Source organism: Chiloscyllium punctatum, chromosome 22, assembly GCF_047496795.1.
Source record: "Chiloscyllium punctatum isolate Juve2018m chromosome 22, sChiPun1.3, whole genome shotgun sequence".
Classification (NCBI taxonomy): Eukaryota; Metazoa; Chordata; class Chondrichthyes; order Orectolobiformes; family Hemiscylliidae; genus Chiloscyllium; species Chiloscyllium punctatum.
This window is the reverse complement of record NC_092760.1, coordinates 76,589,219-76,606,394: the sequence shown is the minus strand read 5'-3', so window position 1 is coordinate 76,606,394 and position 17,176 is coordinate 76,589,219. Positions and strand designations below refer to the sequence as shown.

Here is a 17,176-nt window from a genome sequence, read left to right as displayed (position 1 = left end):
CCACAGCACTCTGTAACACCCCCCACCACAGCACTCTGTAACACACCCCCACCACTGCACTCTGTAACACCCTTCCACCACTGCACTCTGTAACACCCTCCCACCACAGCAATCTGTAACACCCTCCCACCACAGCAATCTGTAACACCCTCCCACCACTGCACTCTGTAACACCCTCCCACCACTGCACTCTGTAACACCCTCCCACCACAGCAATCTGTAACACACCCCCACCACTGCACTCTGTAACACACCCCCACCACAGCACATTATAACACCCTCCCACCACTGCACTCTGTAACACACACCCCCACTACTGCACTCTGTAACACACCCCCACTACTGCACTCTGTAACACACCCCCACCACTGCACTCTGTAACACCCCCCCACCACTGCACTCTATAACACACCCCCACCACAGCTCACTATAACACCCTCCCACCACTGCACTCTGTAACACACACCCCCACCACTGCACTCTGTAACACACCCCCACCACTGCACTCTGTAACACAACCCCACCACTGCACTCTGTAACACAACCCCACCAACCACTGCACTCTGTAACATCCCCCCCCACCACTGCACTCTGTAACACCCTCCCACCACTGCACTCTGTAACACCATCCCACCACTGCACACTGTAACACCCTCCCACCACAGCACTCTGTAACACCATCCCACCACTGCACTCTGTAACACCCTCCCACCACTGCACTCTGTAACACCATCCCACCACAGCACTCTGTAACACCATCCCACCACTGCACACTGTAACACCCTCCCACCACAGTACTCTGTAACACCCCCCCGCCACTGCACTCTATAACACACCCCCACCACTGCACTCTGTCACACCATCCCCACCACTGCACTCTGTCACACCATCCCCACCACTGCACTCTGTAACACACCCCCACCACTGCACTCTGTAACACCCTCTCACCACAGGACTCTGTAACACACCCCCACCACTGCAGTCTGTAACACACCCCCAACACTGCGCTCTGTAACACCCTCCCACCACAGCACTCTGAAAGACACTCCCACCACAGCACTCTGTAAACCCGTCCAACCACTGCACTCCATAAACCCTTCCATCCACTGCACTCTGTATCCCCCTCCATCCACTGTACTCTGTACCACCTTCCATCCACTGCACTCTGTATCCCCCTCCATCCACTGCACTCTGTACCCCTCTCCATCCCCTGTACTCTGTGCCCCCCTCCATCCACTGCACTCTGTACTCCTCTCCATCCACTGTACTCTGTGCCCCCCTCCATCCACTGCACTCTGTACTCCTCTCCATCCACTGTACTCTGTATCCCCCTCCGTCCACTGCACTCTGCACTCATCTCTATCCACTGCACTCTGTAGTTCTGAAACCTGAAAGCAACAACACCCCAGATTCTAAGGACTACCTAAAGTGCATAAACCAGACATCCCACTCAGACCCATAGTATCACTACCAGGGACACCATCACACAAACTGGCTAAAGAACTACAGCAGAAACTGAAACACCTGATCAGCGGATCCTGACACTCTATACAGTCAACAGAGGAATTCTTGGACATCATCAGAAATATACACATAGACAAGGAAGAAACTATGGTCTCATTTGATGTAACGGCATTGTTCACCTCTATCGACAAAACCCTAGCCAGAGAAACAATAGCCAACCTGCTGGACATACAGAATAGACAACAGGACGGGGAACCTATCAACAAAGACTGCAGACTCAAACTACTGGACCTGTGCCTCACAACACACTTCACATTCAACAACCAAATATATGAACAAATCAACGGCACACCCATGGGCTCACCGATCTCTGGACTCATAGCAGAAGTGGTAATGCAAAGGTTAGAGCAAACAGTCTTACTGCAAGTTCAGCCCAAACTCTGGGTCAGATATGTGGATGGCACCTTTGTGATCATTAAAAACACAGAAGTAGAGAACACACACTGGATCATCAACGCCACACTCACAGGAATCCGAGTCACTAGAGAGGAAAAAAAGGACAACCAACTCCCATTCCTAGATGTGATGGTACAGAGAACACCGAATGGAGAATTCACCACAAAGGTATACAGGAAAACCACACACACAGACCAAGTCCTGAACTACGAAAGCAACCACCCCAACACACACAAAAGAAGTTGCATCAAGACACTGTTCAAAAGGGCCACAACACACTGCAGTACACCAGAACTGCAAAAAGAGGAAGAAGAACACCTATACAATGTATTCGCCAAAAACGGATACCCCCGCAATTTCATCAACAGATGCCTAAGGGAAAGACAATGGAACGAGGATATGCCACAACCCAAAGGACTAGCCACACTACCATACATCAAAAACATTTCTGAACTGACAGCCACACTACTGTGACCACTAGGACTCATAACAGCACACAAACCAACAGCCACTCTCAGACAACAACTCACCAGGATGAAGGACCCAATACCCAGCATGAGCAAAACCAATGTAGTGTACAAAATCCCATGCAAAGACTGCACAAAATACTACATAGGGCAAACAGGAAGACAGCTAACGATCCGCATCCACGAACACCAACTAGCCACGAAACGACATGACCAGCTATCCTTAGTTAGCCGTGCACTCAGATGACAAGCAACATGAGTTTGACTGGGACAACACTACTCTGTTTGGCTTGTCCAATAATAGAACAGCCAGGGAATTCCTAGAGGCATGGCACTCATCCACTGATTCAATCAACAAGCATATCGACCTGGACCCAATATACTGGCCACTGCAGTGGACAGTTGGAACTACAACTGGAAGCGGCAGATACAAATCACTATAAATGCCAGAGGAAACATTACAGAAACGCTTCACAGGAGGCTCCCAAGCACTGAGGATGTCACAACGACAGGGGACAAAACATCTGCAACACAAATTTCCAGCTTGGCGAACAGAACCACAGCAACTTTAATCTGTTCCTAATTCTGACCTGTGTATTCTGCTCCTCTGTCCAACCACTCACTCTATTTTCCCCTTGGATCTCTGTTCCTCATGTAAGTGTTTTATTCCTTTTGCCCACGAACAATTTACTCTGTTTTCCCTTCCTCTTTGCCCCTCCCCAAGCTTTGCAGTCTGCTCTCCCTCTGAGCACTGCCTTCTGTTTACCTGGCGATGAATGCACCGCCTCGTTTGGAAAGATTTATGGATAAAACACAGCACTTTGCAAGTCCTGCAAGCATCACAATGGCATTTCAGCCAGCAATATTCTGTAAACTTATCTAATGATTTGTTTGTGTACGATGTTTATTCTTGATTGAACGTCCTCAAATAAAAGAGGACGTTCAATTTACTTGCATTAGCAATTTTCTTTAACAATTTAACTATGTTCGACAGGTTGACAAAAGTGAGCAAAAATGCTGACTAAAAGGTAAAAAAATTCCATTCTAATTACTACTGGTGTAAGTTTCCACCCTGTTCTTATCATTTGACATCATAGAATTATCCCTAATCTCCATCTGTCTCTTGAAGTTTTGTATTAACTATATCAATTGTATTATTTTTGTATTTAGAGTCACGGAGTCATAGAGATATACAGCACAGAAACAGACCCCTCTTTACAACTAATTCATGCTGATCAGATATCATAACCTAATCTAGTCCCATTTGCCAGCACTTGGCCCATATCCCTTTAAATCCTTCCTATTCGTATACCCACACAGATGCCTTTTAAATGTCATAAATATTCCAGCCTCCACCACTTCCTTCTGCAGCTCATTCCATACATGCACCACCCTCTGCGTGAAAAGGTTTCCCCTTAGGTTCCTTTTATATCTTTCCCCTCTATCCCTAAACATATGTCCTCTAGTTCTGGACTCCCCACCCGAGGGAAAAGACATTGTCAATTTACACTATCCATGCCCCTCATGATTTTATAAACCTCTACAATTGTTTAATTTTTCTGTCCAGCATTATAGCGATTTGACCACAATAAATAATTGCTTGTTAATTTACTTATAATACCTTTGCCTCAAGTTTCTTATTTTATCTCATTGTCCTTATTTCAAAACTCATTTACTATTCAACGTTTAGCATCAAACAGAAGTGAGGATGCTGGAAATCTGAAACAAAACCAGAGATTGCTGGGGAAACTCAGCAGATCTGGCAACATCTATGAAGAAAGGAACAGAGTTAATGTTTTGAGTTCATTGACCCTGAATCGTCACTGGACTGGGAATATTAATTCTGTTTCTCTCTTTGGATGCGAGCATAAGAGGTACAGTTAGTAAGTTTGCAGATGACACCAAAATTGGAGGTGTAGTGGACAGTGAAGAAGATTACCTCAGATTACAACAGGATCTTGATCAGATGGGCCAATGGGCTGAGAGGTGGCAGATGGAGTTTAATTCAGATAAATGCGAGGTGCTGCATCTTGGGAAAGCAAATCTTAGCAGGACTTATACACTTAGGGAATGTTGCAGAACAAAGAGACCTTGGAGTGTAGGTTCATAGCTCCTTGAAAGTGGAGTTGCAGGTAGATAGGATAGTGAAGAAGGCATTTGGTATGCTTTCCTTTATTGGTCAGAGTATTGAGTACAGGAGTTGGGAGGTCATGTTGCAGCTGTACAGGACATTGGTTAGACCACTGTTGGAATATTGAGTGCAATTCTGGTCTCCTTCCTATCAGAAAGATGTTGTGAAACTTGAAAGGGTTCAAAAAAGATTTACAAAGAAGTTGCCAGGGTTGGAGGATTTGAGCTATAGGGAGAGGCTGTACAGGCTGGGGCTGTTTTCTCTGGAGCGTCGGAGGCTGAGGGGTGACCTTATAGAGAGTTACAAAATTATGAAGGGCATGGATAGGATAAATAGGCAAAGTCTTTTCCCTGTGGTGGGGGAGTCCAGAACTAGAGGGCATAGGTTTAGGGTGAGAGGGGAAAGACATAAAAGAGACCTCGGGGGCAACTTTTTCACACAGAGGGTGGTATGTGTATGGAATGAGCTGCCAGAGGAAGTGGTGGAGGCTGGTACAATTGCAACATTTAAGAGGCATTTGGATGGGTATATGAATAGGAAGAATTTGGAGGGATATGGGCCGGGTGCTGGCACGTGGGACTAGATTGGGTTCGGATATTTTGTCGGCATGGACGGGTTGGACCGAAGGGTCAGTTTCCATGCTGTACATCTCTATGACTATGACTCTAACACTTGTTAACGTCTCAATAATAGAGTAAGGCTTTGTGGTAGAAGTTCTTCAATGATCAGCAGTCCCATATCAAAAATAGCATAATATATTGGATTGGATAACATTAATGGAATGAGAACAGGAAGTAATCATAATCAGTTTGATAGGGATGTCCAAGGGCTTCAGGACCCTGGAGCAGTATTGTGATAAGGTCACAGAGCCAGACATCACTGAACACAAATAGTACAGTATGGGTAGAGTTCGACCAAAAGACTCCATATTATGCCAAACAACACTATACTACATTTACTGCTTACGATGTGGATTCCTCTACATTGCAGAAATGAAGCATAGACTGGTGACTGCTTCACAGAACACTCACATTCTGTCCACTACAAAAAGACTCTGAGCTTCCCATCATCTGTCAATTCAACATGTCACTGTAGAATTTTTTGTAATTTTTATTAATGACTTGGAAGCGGGAGTCGAAAGGTGGGTCAGTAAATTTGCAGACGATACGAAGATTGGTGGAGTTGTGGATAGTGAGGAGGGCTGTTGTCAGCTGCAAAGGGACTTAGATATGATGCAGAGCTGGGCTGAGGAGTAGCAGATGGAGTTCAACCCTGTCAAGTGTGAGGTTGTCCATTTTGGAAGGACAAATAAGAATGTGGAATACAGGGTTAATGGTAGGGTTCTTAGTAACGTGGAGGAGCAGAGGGATCTTGGGGTCTATGTTCATAGATCTTTGAAAGTTGCCACTCAGGTGGATAGTGCTTGTAAGAAGGCTTATGGTGTATTAGCGTTCATTAGCAGAGGGATTGAATTCAAGAGTCGTGAGGTGATGTTTCAGCTGTACAGCACCTTGGTAAGGCCACATTTGGAGTACTGTGTGCAGTTCTGGTCACCTCACTTTAGGAAAGATGTGGAAGCTTTGGAGAGGGTGCAGAGAAGATTTACCAGGATGTTGCCTGGAATGGAGAATAGGTTGTACAAGGATAGGTTGAGAGTGCTAGACCTTTTCTCATTGGAACGGCGAAGGATGAGGGGTGACTTGATAGAGGTTTATAAGATGATTAGAGGAATAGATAGAGTAGACAGTCAGAAACTTTTTCCCCGGGTACAACAGAGTGTTACAAGGGGACATAAATTTAAGGTGAAGGGTGGAAGGTATAGGGGAGATGTCAGAGGTAGGTTCTTTACCCAGAGAGTGGTGGGGGCATGGAATGCGCTGCCTGTGGGAGTGGCAGAGGCAGAATCATTGGTGACCTTTAAGCGGCAATTGGATAGGTACATGGATGGGTGCATCGTGGGCTGAAGGGCCTGTTCTGTGCTGTGTTGTTCTATGTTCTATGTTGTATGTTCTATCACTGTCTCAGACTTGCTGCAGTGCTCCAGCAAAGCTCAGCAGAGGCTGGAATAACAACACTTCATCTTCCACTTGGGAGCCCTACAGCCTTCTGGACTTAATATTAGGGCTTGAAGCATCTCTCCCACGTCCTTTCACCAACCCTCACACACCAGGCCTTGATATCACATGGTCTGTTATTACACACTACACGTTGCTCGTTACTAATAGTCCCCAGTAGCAGCTATTTATTCTCCCAGGCTGATCATTGTCCACTCCTCTGTCCAACTGTTCTTCTTTCTCTTTGGGCTCTATCTCCACCTATTGTTAACTCTACTCTGTCTCTCCATCCCTATCTTCTCCATAAAAATGTTTTCCCAGCTACTATCAGTTCTGAGGAAGGCTCCCTGGACCTGAAATGTTAACTCTGATTTCTCTCCACAGATACTGCCAGACCTGCTGAGCATTTCCACCAATTTCTGTTTTTGTAAAGCTATGCTAGACTTGAACTTTAGAGTCTTAATGTGGATGTGAACACACCAGGAAGATAAATTAGATATTAATTGATGGATCTATAGTCATGGTATACAATAAGGTATTACTTTGAAGTCTAAACCTGAAGCTAGTTCTTGACTTTGCCTTCACCTTGAGTGTTTTGCCTTGAATCCAAAATCATAGAATGGCATCAAACCACAAGATAAGAGAGATGGCAATTTTTGCATCATTGCACAATGATACTTCATACCTAGCTTTTGCTTCCAATGTGTGTAGGTACAGATTGTGTCACAGAGCCTCACTTGCTTAGAATGTGGTTGAAATATCACTGCAGAAATGAACAGACCTGATCACTGCTGCTACCAATTTTCTACTTCTTAATTTTAATGGCTGGCAGAATATGAATTGAGGTCATTGTGCCTGGTTATCTGACCCTCAGTCCACTCAAGCAAGATTAGGTGCTGGGAACAAAGGCTCTGACAATTTATTCTGTTAACTTTGCTCAGGGGCCTGTTCCTTCAATTTTCTTTTGGCATTTGTTATTCACTCCTCTTGTACCAGAATGCGGTAATGTCCCTAAGTTCAACATTATGAATCCTTGTTGCCTTAACACTGCAGAAGAGTGGAAAAGTCATGACAATATGACTTTGTAGGATTTTTTCTTCTGATCATTTGCTGGCGTTAAAATGATGTGAACAACAGTCTGGCACCTGACAGTTGCAGTCAAAACTAATGCTGTATATATCGTGATGACAGAGATTACCATGACGTCCAACACAATTGTTACTGCATTTACTTCAGCTTCTTACAACAATACTAAGGATGACTCACAAAGAGACAATTTCTACTTGTGTACAGATAACAAAATACATACAGTTCAATCAAAATTACCTCTTGGTCCGCACGAACTTGCATCCCAATTTGTCTTGCTTCTTTTGTGAAATCATCTACACAATATCTTGGAAAGGTACAACAGGAAAATATTGGGTCAACTTAACAGTCTGGAGTTAGAAAAATCTAGCTGCAGAGTACCTGTGTTTAAGGCAAGGGTCCAAAATGGATGACTCCATATCCGTGCTACAAGTGAAGGCTGCACTAGGCAATAATTCAGGTTAAACATAAACTGAGAATGCTGGAGAAACACAGCAGGCCTGGCAACATTGATGGAGAGAAAAACAGAGTTAATGATTTGAGTCCAGTGTAACTCTTCTTCAGAACTTGATAATTTGCATAAATAAAAACCAAAAGAACTATGGATGCTGTAAATCAGAGACAGAAAAGCTCTGCAGGTCAGACAGCAACTGTAAAGAGAAATCAGCGTTAACACTTTGGATTGAGTGATCCTTCCTGCTTTTTGGTAAGCATTTGGTAGTGAATGTTTGAGACCAGTGGTGCAGTTGATTGATGAGTTTTCGAAGAAGCCTTTGCCGATGTTGTTAATTTCTAGCAACATTCTTATAATATTCTCAGAGTTTCGTTCCCTTGGCATTGCCCACTGCTGTCTTCGGAGAGTTTGTCTGATAGGTCACCCCTTACACTCTAATAACAAATGCACCTTCTCTACGTAATCTCAGGAATGGGGACCAATGCTGACACAGATGGTGGCCAGAAGCTTGCAAAACTAGATGAGGGTAGCCCAGCGTGGCGGGGTGTGGGGTGGAGGGGGGGGGGGGGGGGGGAGGGGGGGTGCGGAGGGGCGGAGGGAGAAGAAGGAAGGGGGGCGGAGGTGAGTTGTGACCACATGTGCAGAACCCCCAGCATGGAGTGACTGCAGACAAAATAAATGTTTATCTTTTAACATTTTTTTCCTTTATTTTTCTTACTTATACAATGAGGAATTGTAATGTAGAACTTTTTTCGCTACTTCTTATGGAGGTTTATAAAATCATGAGGCACGTGGATAAGGTAAATAGACAATATCTCTTCCCTGGGTTGGGGGAATCCAGACCCAGAGGGCATAGGTTTAGGGAGAGAGGAGTAAGATTTAAAAAAGGCCTGAGGGGCAACTTTTTCACGCAGAGGGTGGTATGTGTATGCAATGAGCTGCCAGAAGAAGTGGTGGAGGGTGGTACAATTACAACATTTAAAGATATCTAGATGGGTATATGAATAGGACAGTACCATGGTTCCCATGATCTGTAGTGAGCTATCATAAGTCCTGACACTCTGGGGGAGATGCTATAGATATTGTACACATTGATATCCATATCCACAGTGAATTTCCAAGGTGCACACTTTGGCATTAATTGCTCTGACATCCTACTTTGTCTCTTAGCAGTGGGCTTGGAAGTAATAAATTAACAATATTAATAAAAGTAATAATGTAAAGATTATAATATATATATACTACAAGTGAATAATTAATTTATTAAATTTACTTGGATAATTAAATTTAATAATAAAAATAATAATATAATAAACTAAATAAATGAAAATACTAATAATAGAAAGCAGAATCAAGAGTTAGAGTCATGGGTCTGCAAACACATTCCTGTCCTTTTTCATCTTCTCACAAAAAACGTGCTAAACCTTGCCATTGTACAATGGAGAGATAAAAATCACATATAAATAAATAATTAGTAACATGTATTTCAAAGATATTTAATCATAATAATTCCATAGGATTGTTGGTGAGTTTCTGACAAGTTCACAGTACTCGTTGTCCAAGATGCATTGGTTATTTAATACTTATTGTTTTCTATTTCAATAACATACTTTATTCATAAAAATATTTTGATGTCTATACAATTGGTAATGCCATTCATATGTATACATTGCATTTCTTTACATACACAGATCAGAGTGAATCATTTGTGTACGCAAGTCTGTATGTTGACCATCCAGGTGTTTAGCTGAGGCATCAGCGGAGCCCAATTATTGAGTGGGCTCCCTGTTCTTCTTTGGCAGGCAGACCTTGATTTCTGATGAAGGGCTTTTGCCCGGAACGGTGATTTTCCTGCTCCTCGGGTGCTGCCTGACTTGCTGTGTTTTTCCAGCACCACTCTGATCTAAACTCTGGTTTCCAACATCTGCAGTCCTCACTTTTGCTTAGACCTTACATGGTGGTCTTTCCCCACCGCGCCTTGGTGGCAGTTGCCCCAAGCTTCAGCGTGTCCCTCAGCACATTTCCTGGACCTTGGAATGTGCCATTCTGTAACACTCAGTCGGGGTCAACTCCTTCAGCTGGAAGACCAACTTGGTTTCGGGCAGACCAAAGAGCATCTTTCACTGAGTTGATGACCCTCCAGGCACAGTTGAGTGATTCGTTTCAGTGTGCGTCCCGGGGAACAGACCGTAGAGCACAGAAACAATACCAAGTTAAAAGTAACAAAAACAGAAGTTACTGTAAAAGCTCAACAGGATGGCAGCATCTGTGGACAGTAACATTTTGGTTTGAGTGACCCTTCCTCAGAACTGTTCCAAGTTAAAAGTAGTAGCACCAAAAGATTTAAATTCCCTGTGAGGGCAAATGATACAAAATTGGACGTATAGTAGATAGCGAAGAAGGTTACCTCTGAGTACAATGGGATCTTGATCAGATGGGCCAATGGGCTGAGCAGTAGCAGATGGAGTTTAATTTAGATAAATGTGAGGTGCTGCATTTTCAAAAAGCAAATCAGAGCAGGACTTATACACTTAACGGTAAGGTCCTAGGCAATATTGCTGAACAAAGAGACCTTGGAGTTTAGATTCATATCTCCTTGAAAGTAAAGTCGCAGGTAGATAGGACAGTGAAGAAGGTATTTGGTATGCTTTCCTTTATTGGTCAGAGCATTGAGTACAGGAGTTGGGAGGTCAAGTTGCGGCTGTACAGGACATTGGTTCGGCCACTTTTGGAATATTGCGTGCAGTTCTGGTCTCCTTCCTATCGAAAGGATGTCGTGAAACTTAAGAGGGTTCAGAACACATTTTCAAGGGTATTGCCAGGGTTGCAGGATTTGAGCATCGGGAGAAGTTGAATAAGCTGGGGCTGTTTTCTCTGAAGTGTCGGAGGCTGAGGGGTGACCTTGTGGAGGTTTATAAAATCATGAGGGGCATGGATAGGATAAATAGACAAAGTCTTTTCCCTAGTGTAGGGGAGTTCAGAATTAGAGGGCATAAGTTGAGGGTGAGAGGGGAAAGATATAAAAGATACCTAAGGGGCACCTTTTTCACTCAGAGGGTGGAATGAGCTGCCAGATGAAGTGCTGGAGGCTGGTACAATTGTAACATTTAAAAGTCATCTGGAAGGGTTCAGAGGGATATGGGCCAAGTGCTGGCAAATGGGACTGAATTAGGTTAGGATATCCGGTCACCATGGGCTAGTTTGACTGAAGGGATTTGTTTCCATGCTGTACATCTACATGATTATATGGCTCTAAATTGGGCAAGAAAAAATTCAGTGAATATTTCATTCTACATTCTTGACATGAGGGCATTGTATTTACCAGAAAGAGCTTACTCTCATCATGGATACTGGCAAGCACATTAAAAGAACCAAATACAAAATGGCAAGATAACATACCTACTGGAAGTCTTTTAACATAAATATTTACTGTAGCTGACAGCAGCTGTCTTTGTCTTTCAGAAATCTTGCTCTTTGAAGCAGAACATTTTAGTCTAGTACGGTCCTGCATTTTACAGCAAAACTGAATAATGAATGTTTGAGGCAAGGTAAGCACTCACAAAAATTGTTATTCGATGGTCTCGTTGTCAATGTATAGGAAGTGGAATGCAAATGTAATTCGATTGGTTAAAGTCTACAAGGTTAGTTAAGGAGAAAATCATTCATTCAGTGAGGTTTTTTTGATATCGAACACAGGTAGCCTATATTGGTGATGGGAACATTTTAATACTTGCTTTGTAAAAAAAAAAGATGCATATTTAAATAAAATTCTTTGAAGAGCTATTAGGAAAGTGCAGGAGAGTGGGATGGGAGGCTGTAATTTTTTTCCAGGAGCTGGTAAAGTTACAATGGACTGAGTGGCCTCTTTTATTCTTCTAAAGTTGGAGATTAATTTGTAAAATTGCAAACTTATATTCTTCTGCAACTGAGGCCACTTTAGACTCTTAATCAATCATGTCATTTAAACAAATCATGGATTTGTTTTGTACACAACCAAACAATCAATTTGATTATATGTAAACTCTAATGGAGTACTCCAAGTGCATCTTGCCATTCATTGTCGTACTTACTATGTTTGTTTCCACCAGAATTATAGGGGGCACACTTGCAGTCCATGGGGTCACAATGCCCATCATTTTACTTCTGGTGACTTCATCAAAGGACATGATCAGAAACTGTGTGTTTTCCATGTCCCTGCCAAGCTCCTGCTCATTGCTGTGATGCCTCGCTGTTCAAAATTGGCTAGGAGTGAGGCAGCAAGGTGGCAAATGGGAGAGAGGCAGTGAGGGGTCAGGAGTTAGATATCCAAGGAAGTAGCAGGTGAGGTGGTGTCTTGGCACCAAATAGAGAAATGGGTCACCAAGTGAAGCTCTAAGGGACAGCAGAGTTGGGAATTGACAGGTTGTGGAGAAGCGAGTGGAGGTCAATGCGGGCAGTGAGTGGGGAATGGGAGGCTTGGACACTGATGAGGGTTCTTTGGGTGTCTGTGGGACCTTGCATCAGCTCATGGGCGAAGTCGATGCCAGTTTTTGGCTTTCGGTGACCATTGATGATGCCAGCAGCACTGACATTGTCTGCCAGTGCAGTAGTGCTAATTAGATTGTGAGAATGTAACCCCTGCTTTCCGCCTGTTAAAATTAATGGATATAAAGCCACACATATTTGCAATGTCCCTGATGGAGGGTGGTCTGGCTGCATTGAACTGCATTACTGACGCCATGACTTCCAAGATGGTGGCAGAGGGATTGGCAGCATTTGGTTCCTGAGCATGGGGCTGGGCTGCTCATGGCTCATGTGACGGTCTCTGTTGCATCTACACAGCTTCGTCGTTGTCTTTCCATCTCAGTAATGTTTTGTTTTTTCTTGTTCTGGTTGTCTGGGCCTCCTGCTGATGTCCTCCTGTGGGAGGCCGGGCCTGGCGTGTTCACGAATCTGCTTCACCTTGGAGGTCAACATCGGAAGACAAGCCAGGACTCCATCGGTCAACTCAGAGACAGTATCCATCAGTCGATGTCCAGCATTGGAGGAGGTGAGGGAACCGCACAGTGTGACTGTCTACAGCATCAGAAATAGTGGATGCAGAAGTGATGATGCTGGTGGCGTTAGGAAAGGAACACATTGCCAGGACCCCAGGGATGCTATTGGACAGTGGGGAGTTGAGGAGCAGAGAGGGACAACTCTACAGAGGGGGAAAGATGAACTTTTGAAGTGGTTTCGTTTTTGTTAATATCAAATTAATATTAATTTATTGAGTATATTACCATTTATACAATTTATTCAGTTATTTATTCTGTAATCCAAGATAGCAAGGGAACGTAGTGACAATATTCTCTTTTCACAGAAATTAGGTACAAGTGACAATACTAAACAAATCTAAATAAATCGATTAACAACTGCCCATTAAGCACTCTTGTTGCTTTGCAATGAGAGCACTAATTCATGAAAACTCCCCAAGCTCCATTCAGCTTGAAGAATTGCCAAAGGTTGTGTCTGAAAACACACAGAACTAAGAATAACTTTTAAAAAGAAATCGTTCTTCTAACCTATTTGAAGAAGTTATGAGATACTCGAGTTACTGAGCTCCAGTGAAGTGGTTCCACGGTTTTAGGTAGGATGGTTGTTCTTGCTCTTATGTCCAATAATTCCTCTTTTGCTGTTTGTGGATGACTTCTTGCATTGTCTGGTCCCTTTACAGTTATGGTGCAGTGTTGAATCTGTGCAACTTAAGGGGACATTGCTTGTGTGTGGACTGTTTGTTTTCTGCAAACAACATTGCTAATTGCTGCATGTAACACACTCATGAACTTAATGATGCCATTGATCCTGTGTAAAGATTACGGTCAGGAGCAGGCTATTTGAATGCATATAAGTCTCACATTTAGGAAAGGGGTGTTTTGTTTGCATGGACTTTTGCTTTTTCATGTATTCTTGGTTTGATTTGTCTTTTCATTTTCTGTGTATGTAAAATCAGGTCTTCAATGTGTCTGGAGGCTCAGCCATGTATACACATCTTGGAATTTCAGTGAAGAGGAGAGGCTGATTGGGGAAGCTGTGATGTGGTTATGTAGGCCTTGGTTTGGAAGAGGCCATGGTGAATGGATTGAGACCCTGGAATAATCTGGGTTACTGATTCCAGAAGGAAAAGAGAGGAAGAATAAAGTTCTGAAATCCTCTCCATTTTCTCTTTCCTTCTTAAACCCTACCTTTTCTGTATTCTTTCATAAGACATAGACCTTCGCTGATGACAACACCATAGTTTATTGCCCATCCCTAATCATCTTTGAATTGAGTGGCTTGTTAGACCAGAACCATAAGATATAAGACCAGAAATGAGGACATTCAGCCCATTGAGTCTGCTCCACCATTCAATCATGGCTGGTAAGTTTCTTAACCCCATTCTCCTGCTTTCTCCCCATAACCTTTGTTCCTCTTGATACTCAAGAACCGACCCATCTCCGTCTTAAATATACTCAATGACCTGACCTCCACAGCCTTCTGTGGCAATGAATTCCACAGATTCACCATTCTCTGGCTGAAGAAGTTTCTCCTTATCTCCATTCCAAAAGGTCCTCCCTTTACTCTAAGCAGCTAGATTGCCATAGGAAACAAAACCAGAAGTTGCTGGAAAAGCTCAGCAGGTCTGGCAACAGGTTCCTCAGATTCACTGAACTCAAAATGTTAACTTGGATTTCTCTTTGCAGATGCTGCCAGATGTTCTGAGCTTTTCCAGCAACTTTTGTTTTTTTTTCTGACTTAGAGCATATGCAGTTCTTTCACTTCATATTACAATGGGCCTGGAGTCAAATATTGGCCAGACCAAGTAAAGGCAGTAGTTAATCAGATGAGGTTCACTACAGTGAGGTTGATTTAACAGTCATCATTCGAGACACAGATTCTGTTTAAAATTGTACAGCACAAACAGACTTGGGATAGGGTCCTGCCAACTGAACACTCCATGAACTGAAGATCACAAGGCAATATGCTGGAAAATGGGATTAGAAAAGGTTATGTTCTTGTTTTTGACTAGCACAGCATCGAGTGGGCTGAAGGGTCTTTTTCTGACACACAGGCCACAATCATAAGATTGGGGACAATATTTCATCCTCACTACCACTCAACACCAGAGCTCCCCAAGGGTGCATACTCAGCCCTCTACAGCACTCACTGTATACCCATGACTGCGTCACCAAATTCCAGACTGCCATTGAAAAGTTCGCTGGTGACAACACCATAGTCGGTCGAATCTCAGATGGCGACGAAACAGACTACAGACGGGAGGTGGAAGATCTGTAAAAATGGTGCACTGAGAACAACTTAACTCTCAATGTCGGCAAACCCAAGGAACTCATTATTGACTTACAGCAGGATGTTACTCATGCCCCCTTACACACTAATAGCACAGAGCTGGATTGAGTGGAGATTGTCAAGCTCCTGGAAGTGGTCATCAACAAGCTTTCTTGGGCTCTTCATATGGACGCATTGGTTACAAAGGCCCAACAACGTCTCTTTTTCCTCAAGCAACTGAGAAAATTTGGCATGAATTGCCAACTTTTATAGGTGCGCCATTGAGAGTATTCTGACTGGATGTATCACCACCTCATCTGGCAACTGTACCATTCAAGATCGGAGATGGTTACAGAGAGTGGTGAACTCGGCCCGGACAGTCAAAAAGGCCAACCTCCCATCTACTGAATCCATCTACCAGGCCCACTGTTATGGAAAGGCTGCCAGCATTCTCAAAGATTCATCCCACCCTGGCAATGTTTTTCTACAACCTCTACCATCAGGGAGAAGGTACAGAAGCCTGAGCACATGCACCAGCCAGTTTCGAAACAGTTTCTACCCTGCTGTTGTTAGAATACTGAATAGACTCACAAACTCTTAGCATTCGCCTGTACCTGTGTTTTGGATTTTGCCGCTGTTTACCTATTATTTACCTATTATTTACTTATCTATGCTACTTAACTATGTGATCTGCCTGTATGGCTTGCAAGACAAAGCTTTTCACTGTGCCTCAGTACACGTGACAATCAATTCAATTCAATTCTGTGCTGTGGTCCTCTATGTCTTAATGAGATTTCACAACAGGGCCCCCATTATTAAACCTGACTGTCAGTTCCAGAAGGTATATTTCAGCTGCTGCCATACTGGAATTTGAAATGAGACCACCAAAGCAGTTGCCAGTGGATAATTAGTCTACTAACATTCGTACCTTGCTATCATTATCCCCTATTGTGCATAAGTACCATACGTCCATGTGTAGCTGAGTATCAATGATGAGATTGTTGTATTATACTCCTTGCTGAAAGATAATATTTTCTGGAGTTCAGATGGAGACTGTTTTGAGTTGAACTGTATGTGAACCATGATATGGAGGTGCCGGTGTTGGACTGGGGTGGAAAAAGTTAAAAATCACACAACACCAGGTTATACATTAGAGTGGTGCTGGAAAAGCACAGCTGGTCAGGCAGCATCCGAGGAGCAGGAAAATCTTGATGAAGGGCTTTTGCCCGAAACATCGATTTTCCTGCTCCTTGGATGCTGCCTGACTGGCTGTGCTTTTCCAGAACCACTCTAATCTTGACTCTGATTTCCTGCATCTGCAGTCCTCACTTTTGTCTAACACCAGGTCATAGTCCAACAGGTTTATTTGGATCAAAGTTTGAACTTTTATGATAAATTCTGTGTCCTATAATTCTGCCCCACTAGCTACCTAACAAAACAGCAGCACTGTGGAAGCTTGTACTTCCACATAAACCTGTTGGACTATAATCTGGTGTTGTGTGATTTTTAACTCTGTACGTAGACCAACACACTCATGGTCTACATGAGTACTTGAAGGTGACTCATCATCGGCACTGGTGAATCATTCTATTCTCGTAGGGTCTTTAGAAAAAATAGTAGAACACAGATTGTTGACGTAAGAAACAAGAAAGAAAGCAATTAAGGTGGGAATACAAATTAGGCAGTAAATTTTATTTATCGAGTTCAACACAAAGCTTAGCAGTTGTCAATGAATTGTGTATCACACAGAATTGTTTCCAATGCTCATGAAGAATGACTC

The 17,176-nt window shown here is 43.3% G+C and overlaps 1 long non-coding RNA gene across 1 annotated transcript in view; it reads left to right on the top strand.

The window, feature by feature from the left end:
- The window catches only part of LOC140493379 (uncharacterized), a 32,388-nt gene extending 17,888 nt beyond the window's left edge, over window positions 1-14,500 (top strand). The window contains exons 2-4 of the long non-coding RNA XR_011963658.1: window positions 11,575-11,660; window positions 13,061-13,141; window positions 14,084-14,500. This is a non-coding gene — a long non-coding RNA (uncharacterized lncRNA). The remainder of the gene's footprint in view (window positions 1-11,574; window positions 11,661-13,060; window positions 13,142-14,083) is intronic.
- Window positions 14,501-17,176: the final 2,676 nt, after the last annotated feature.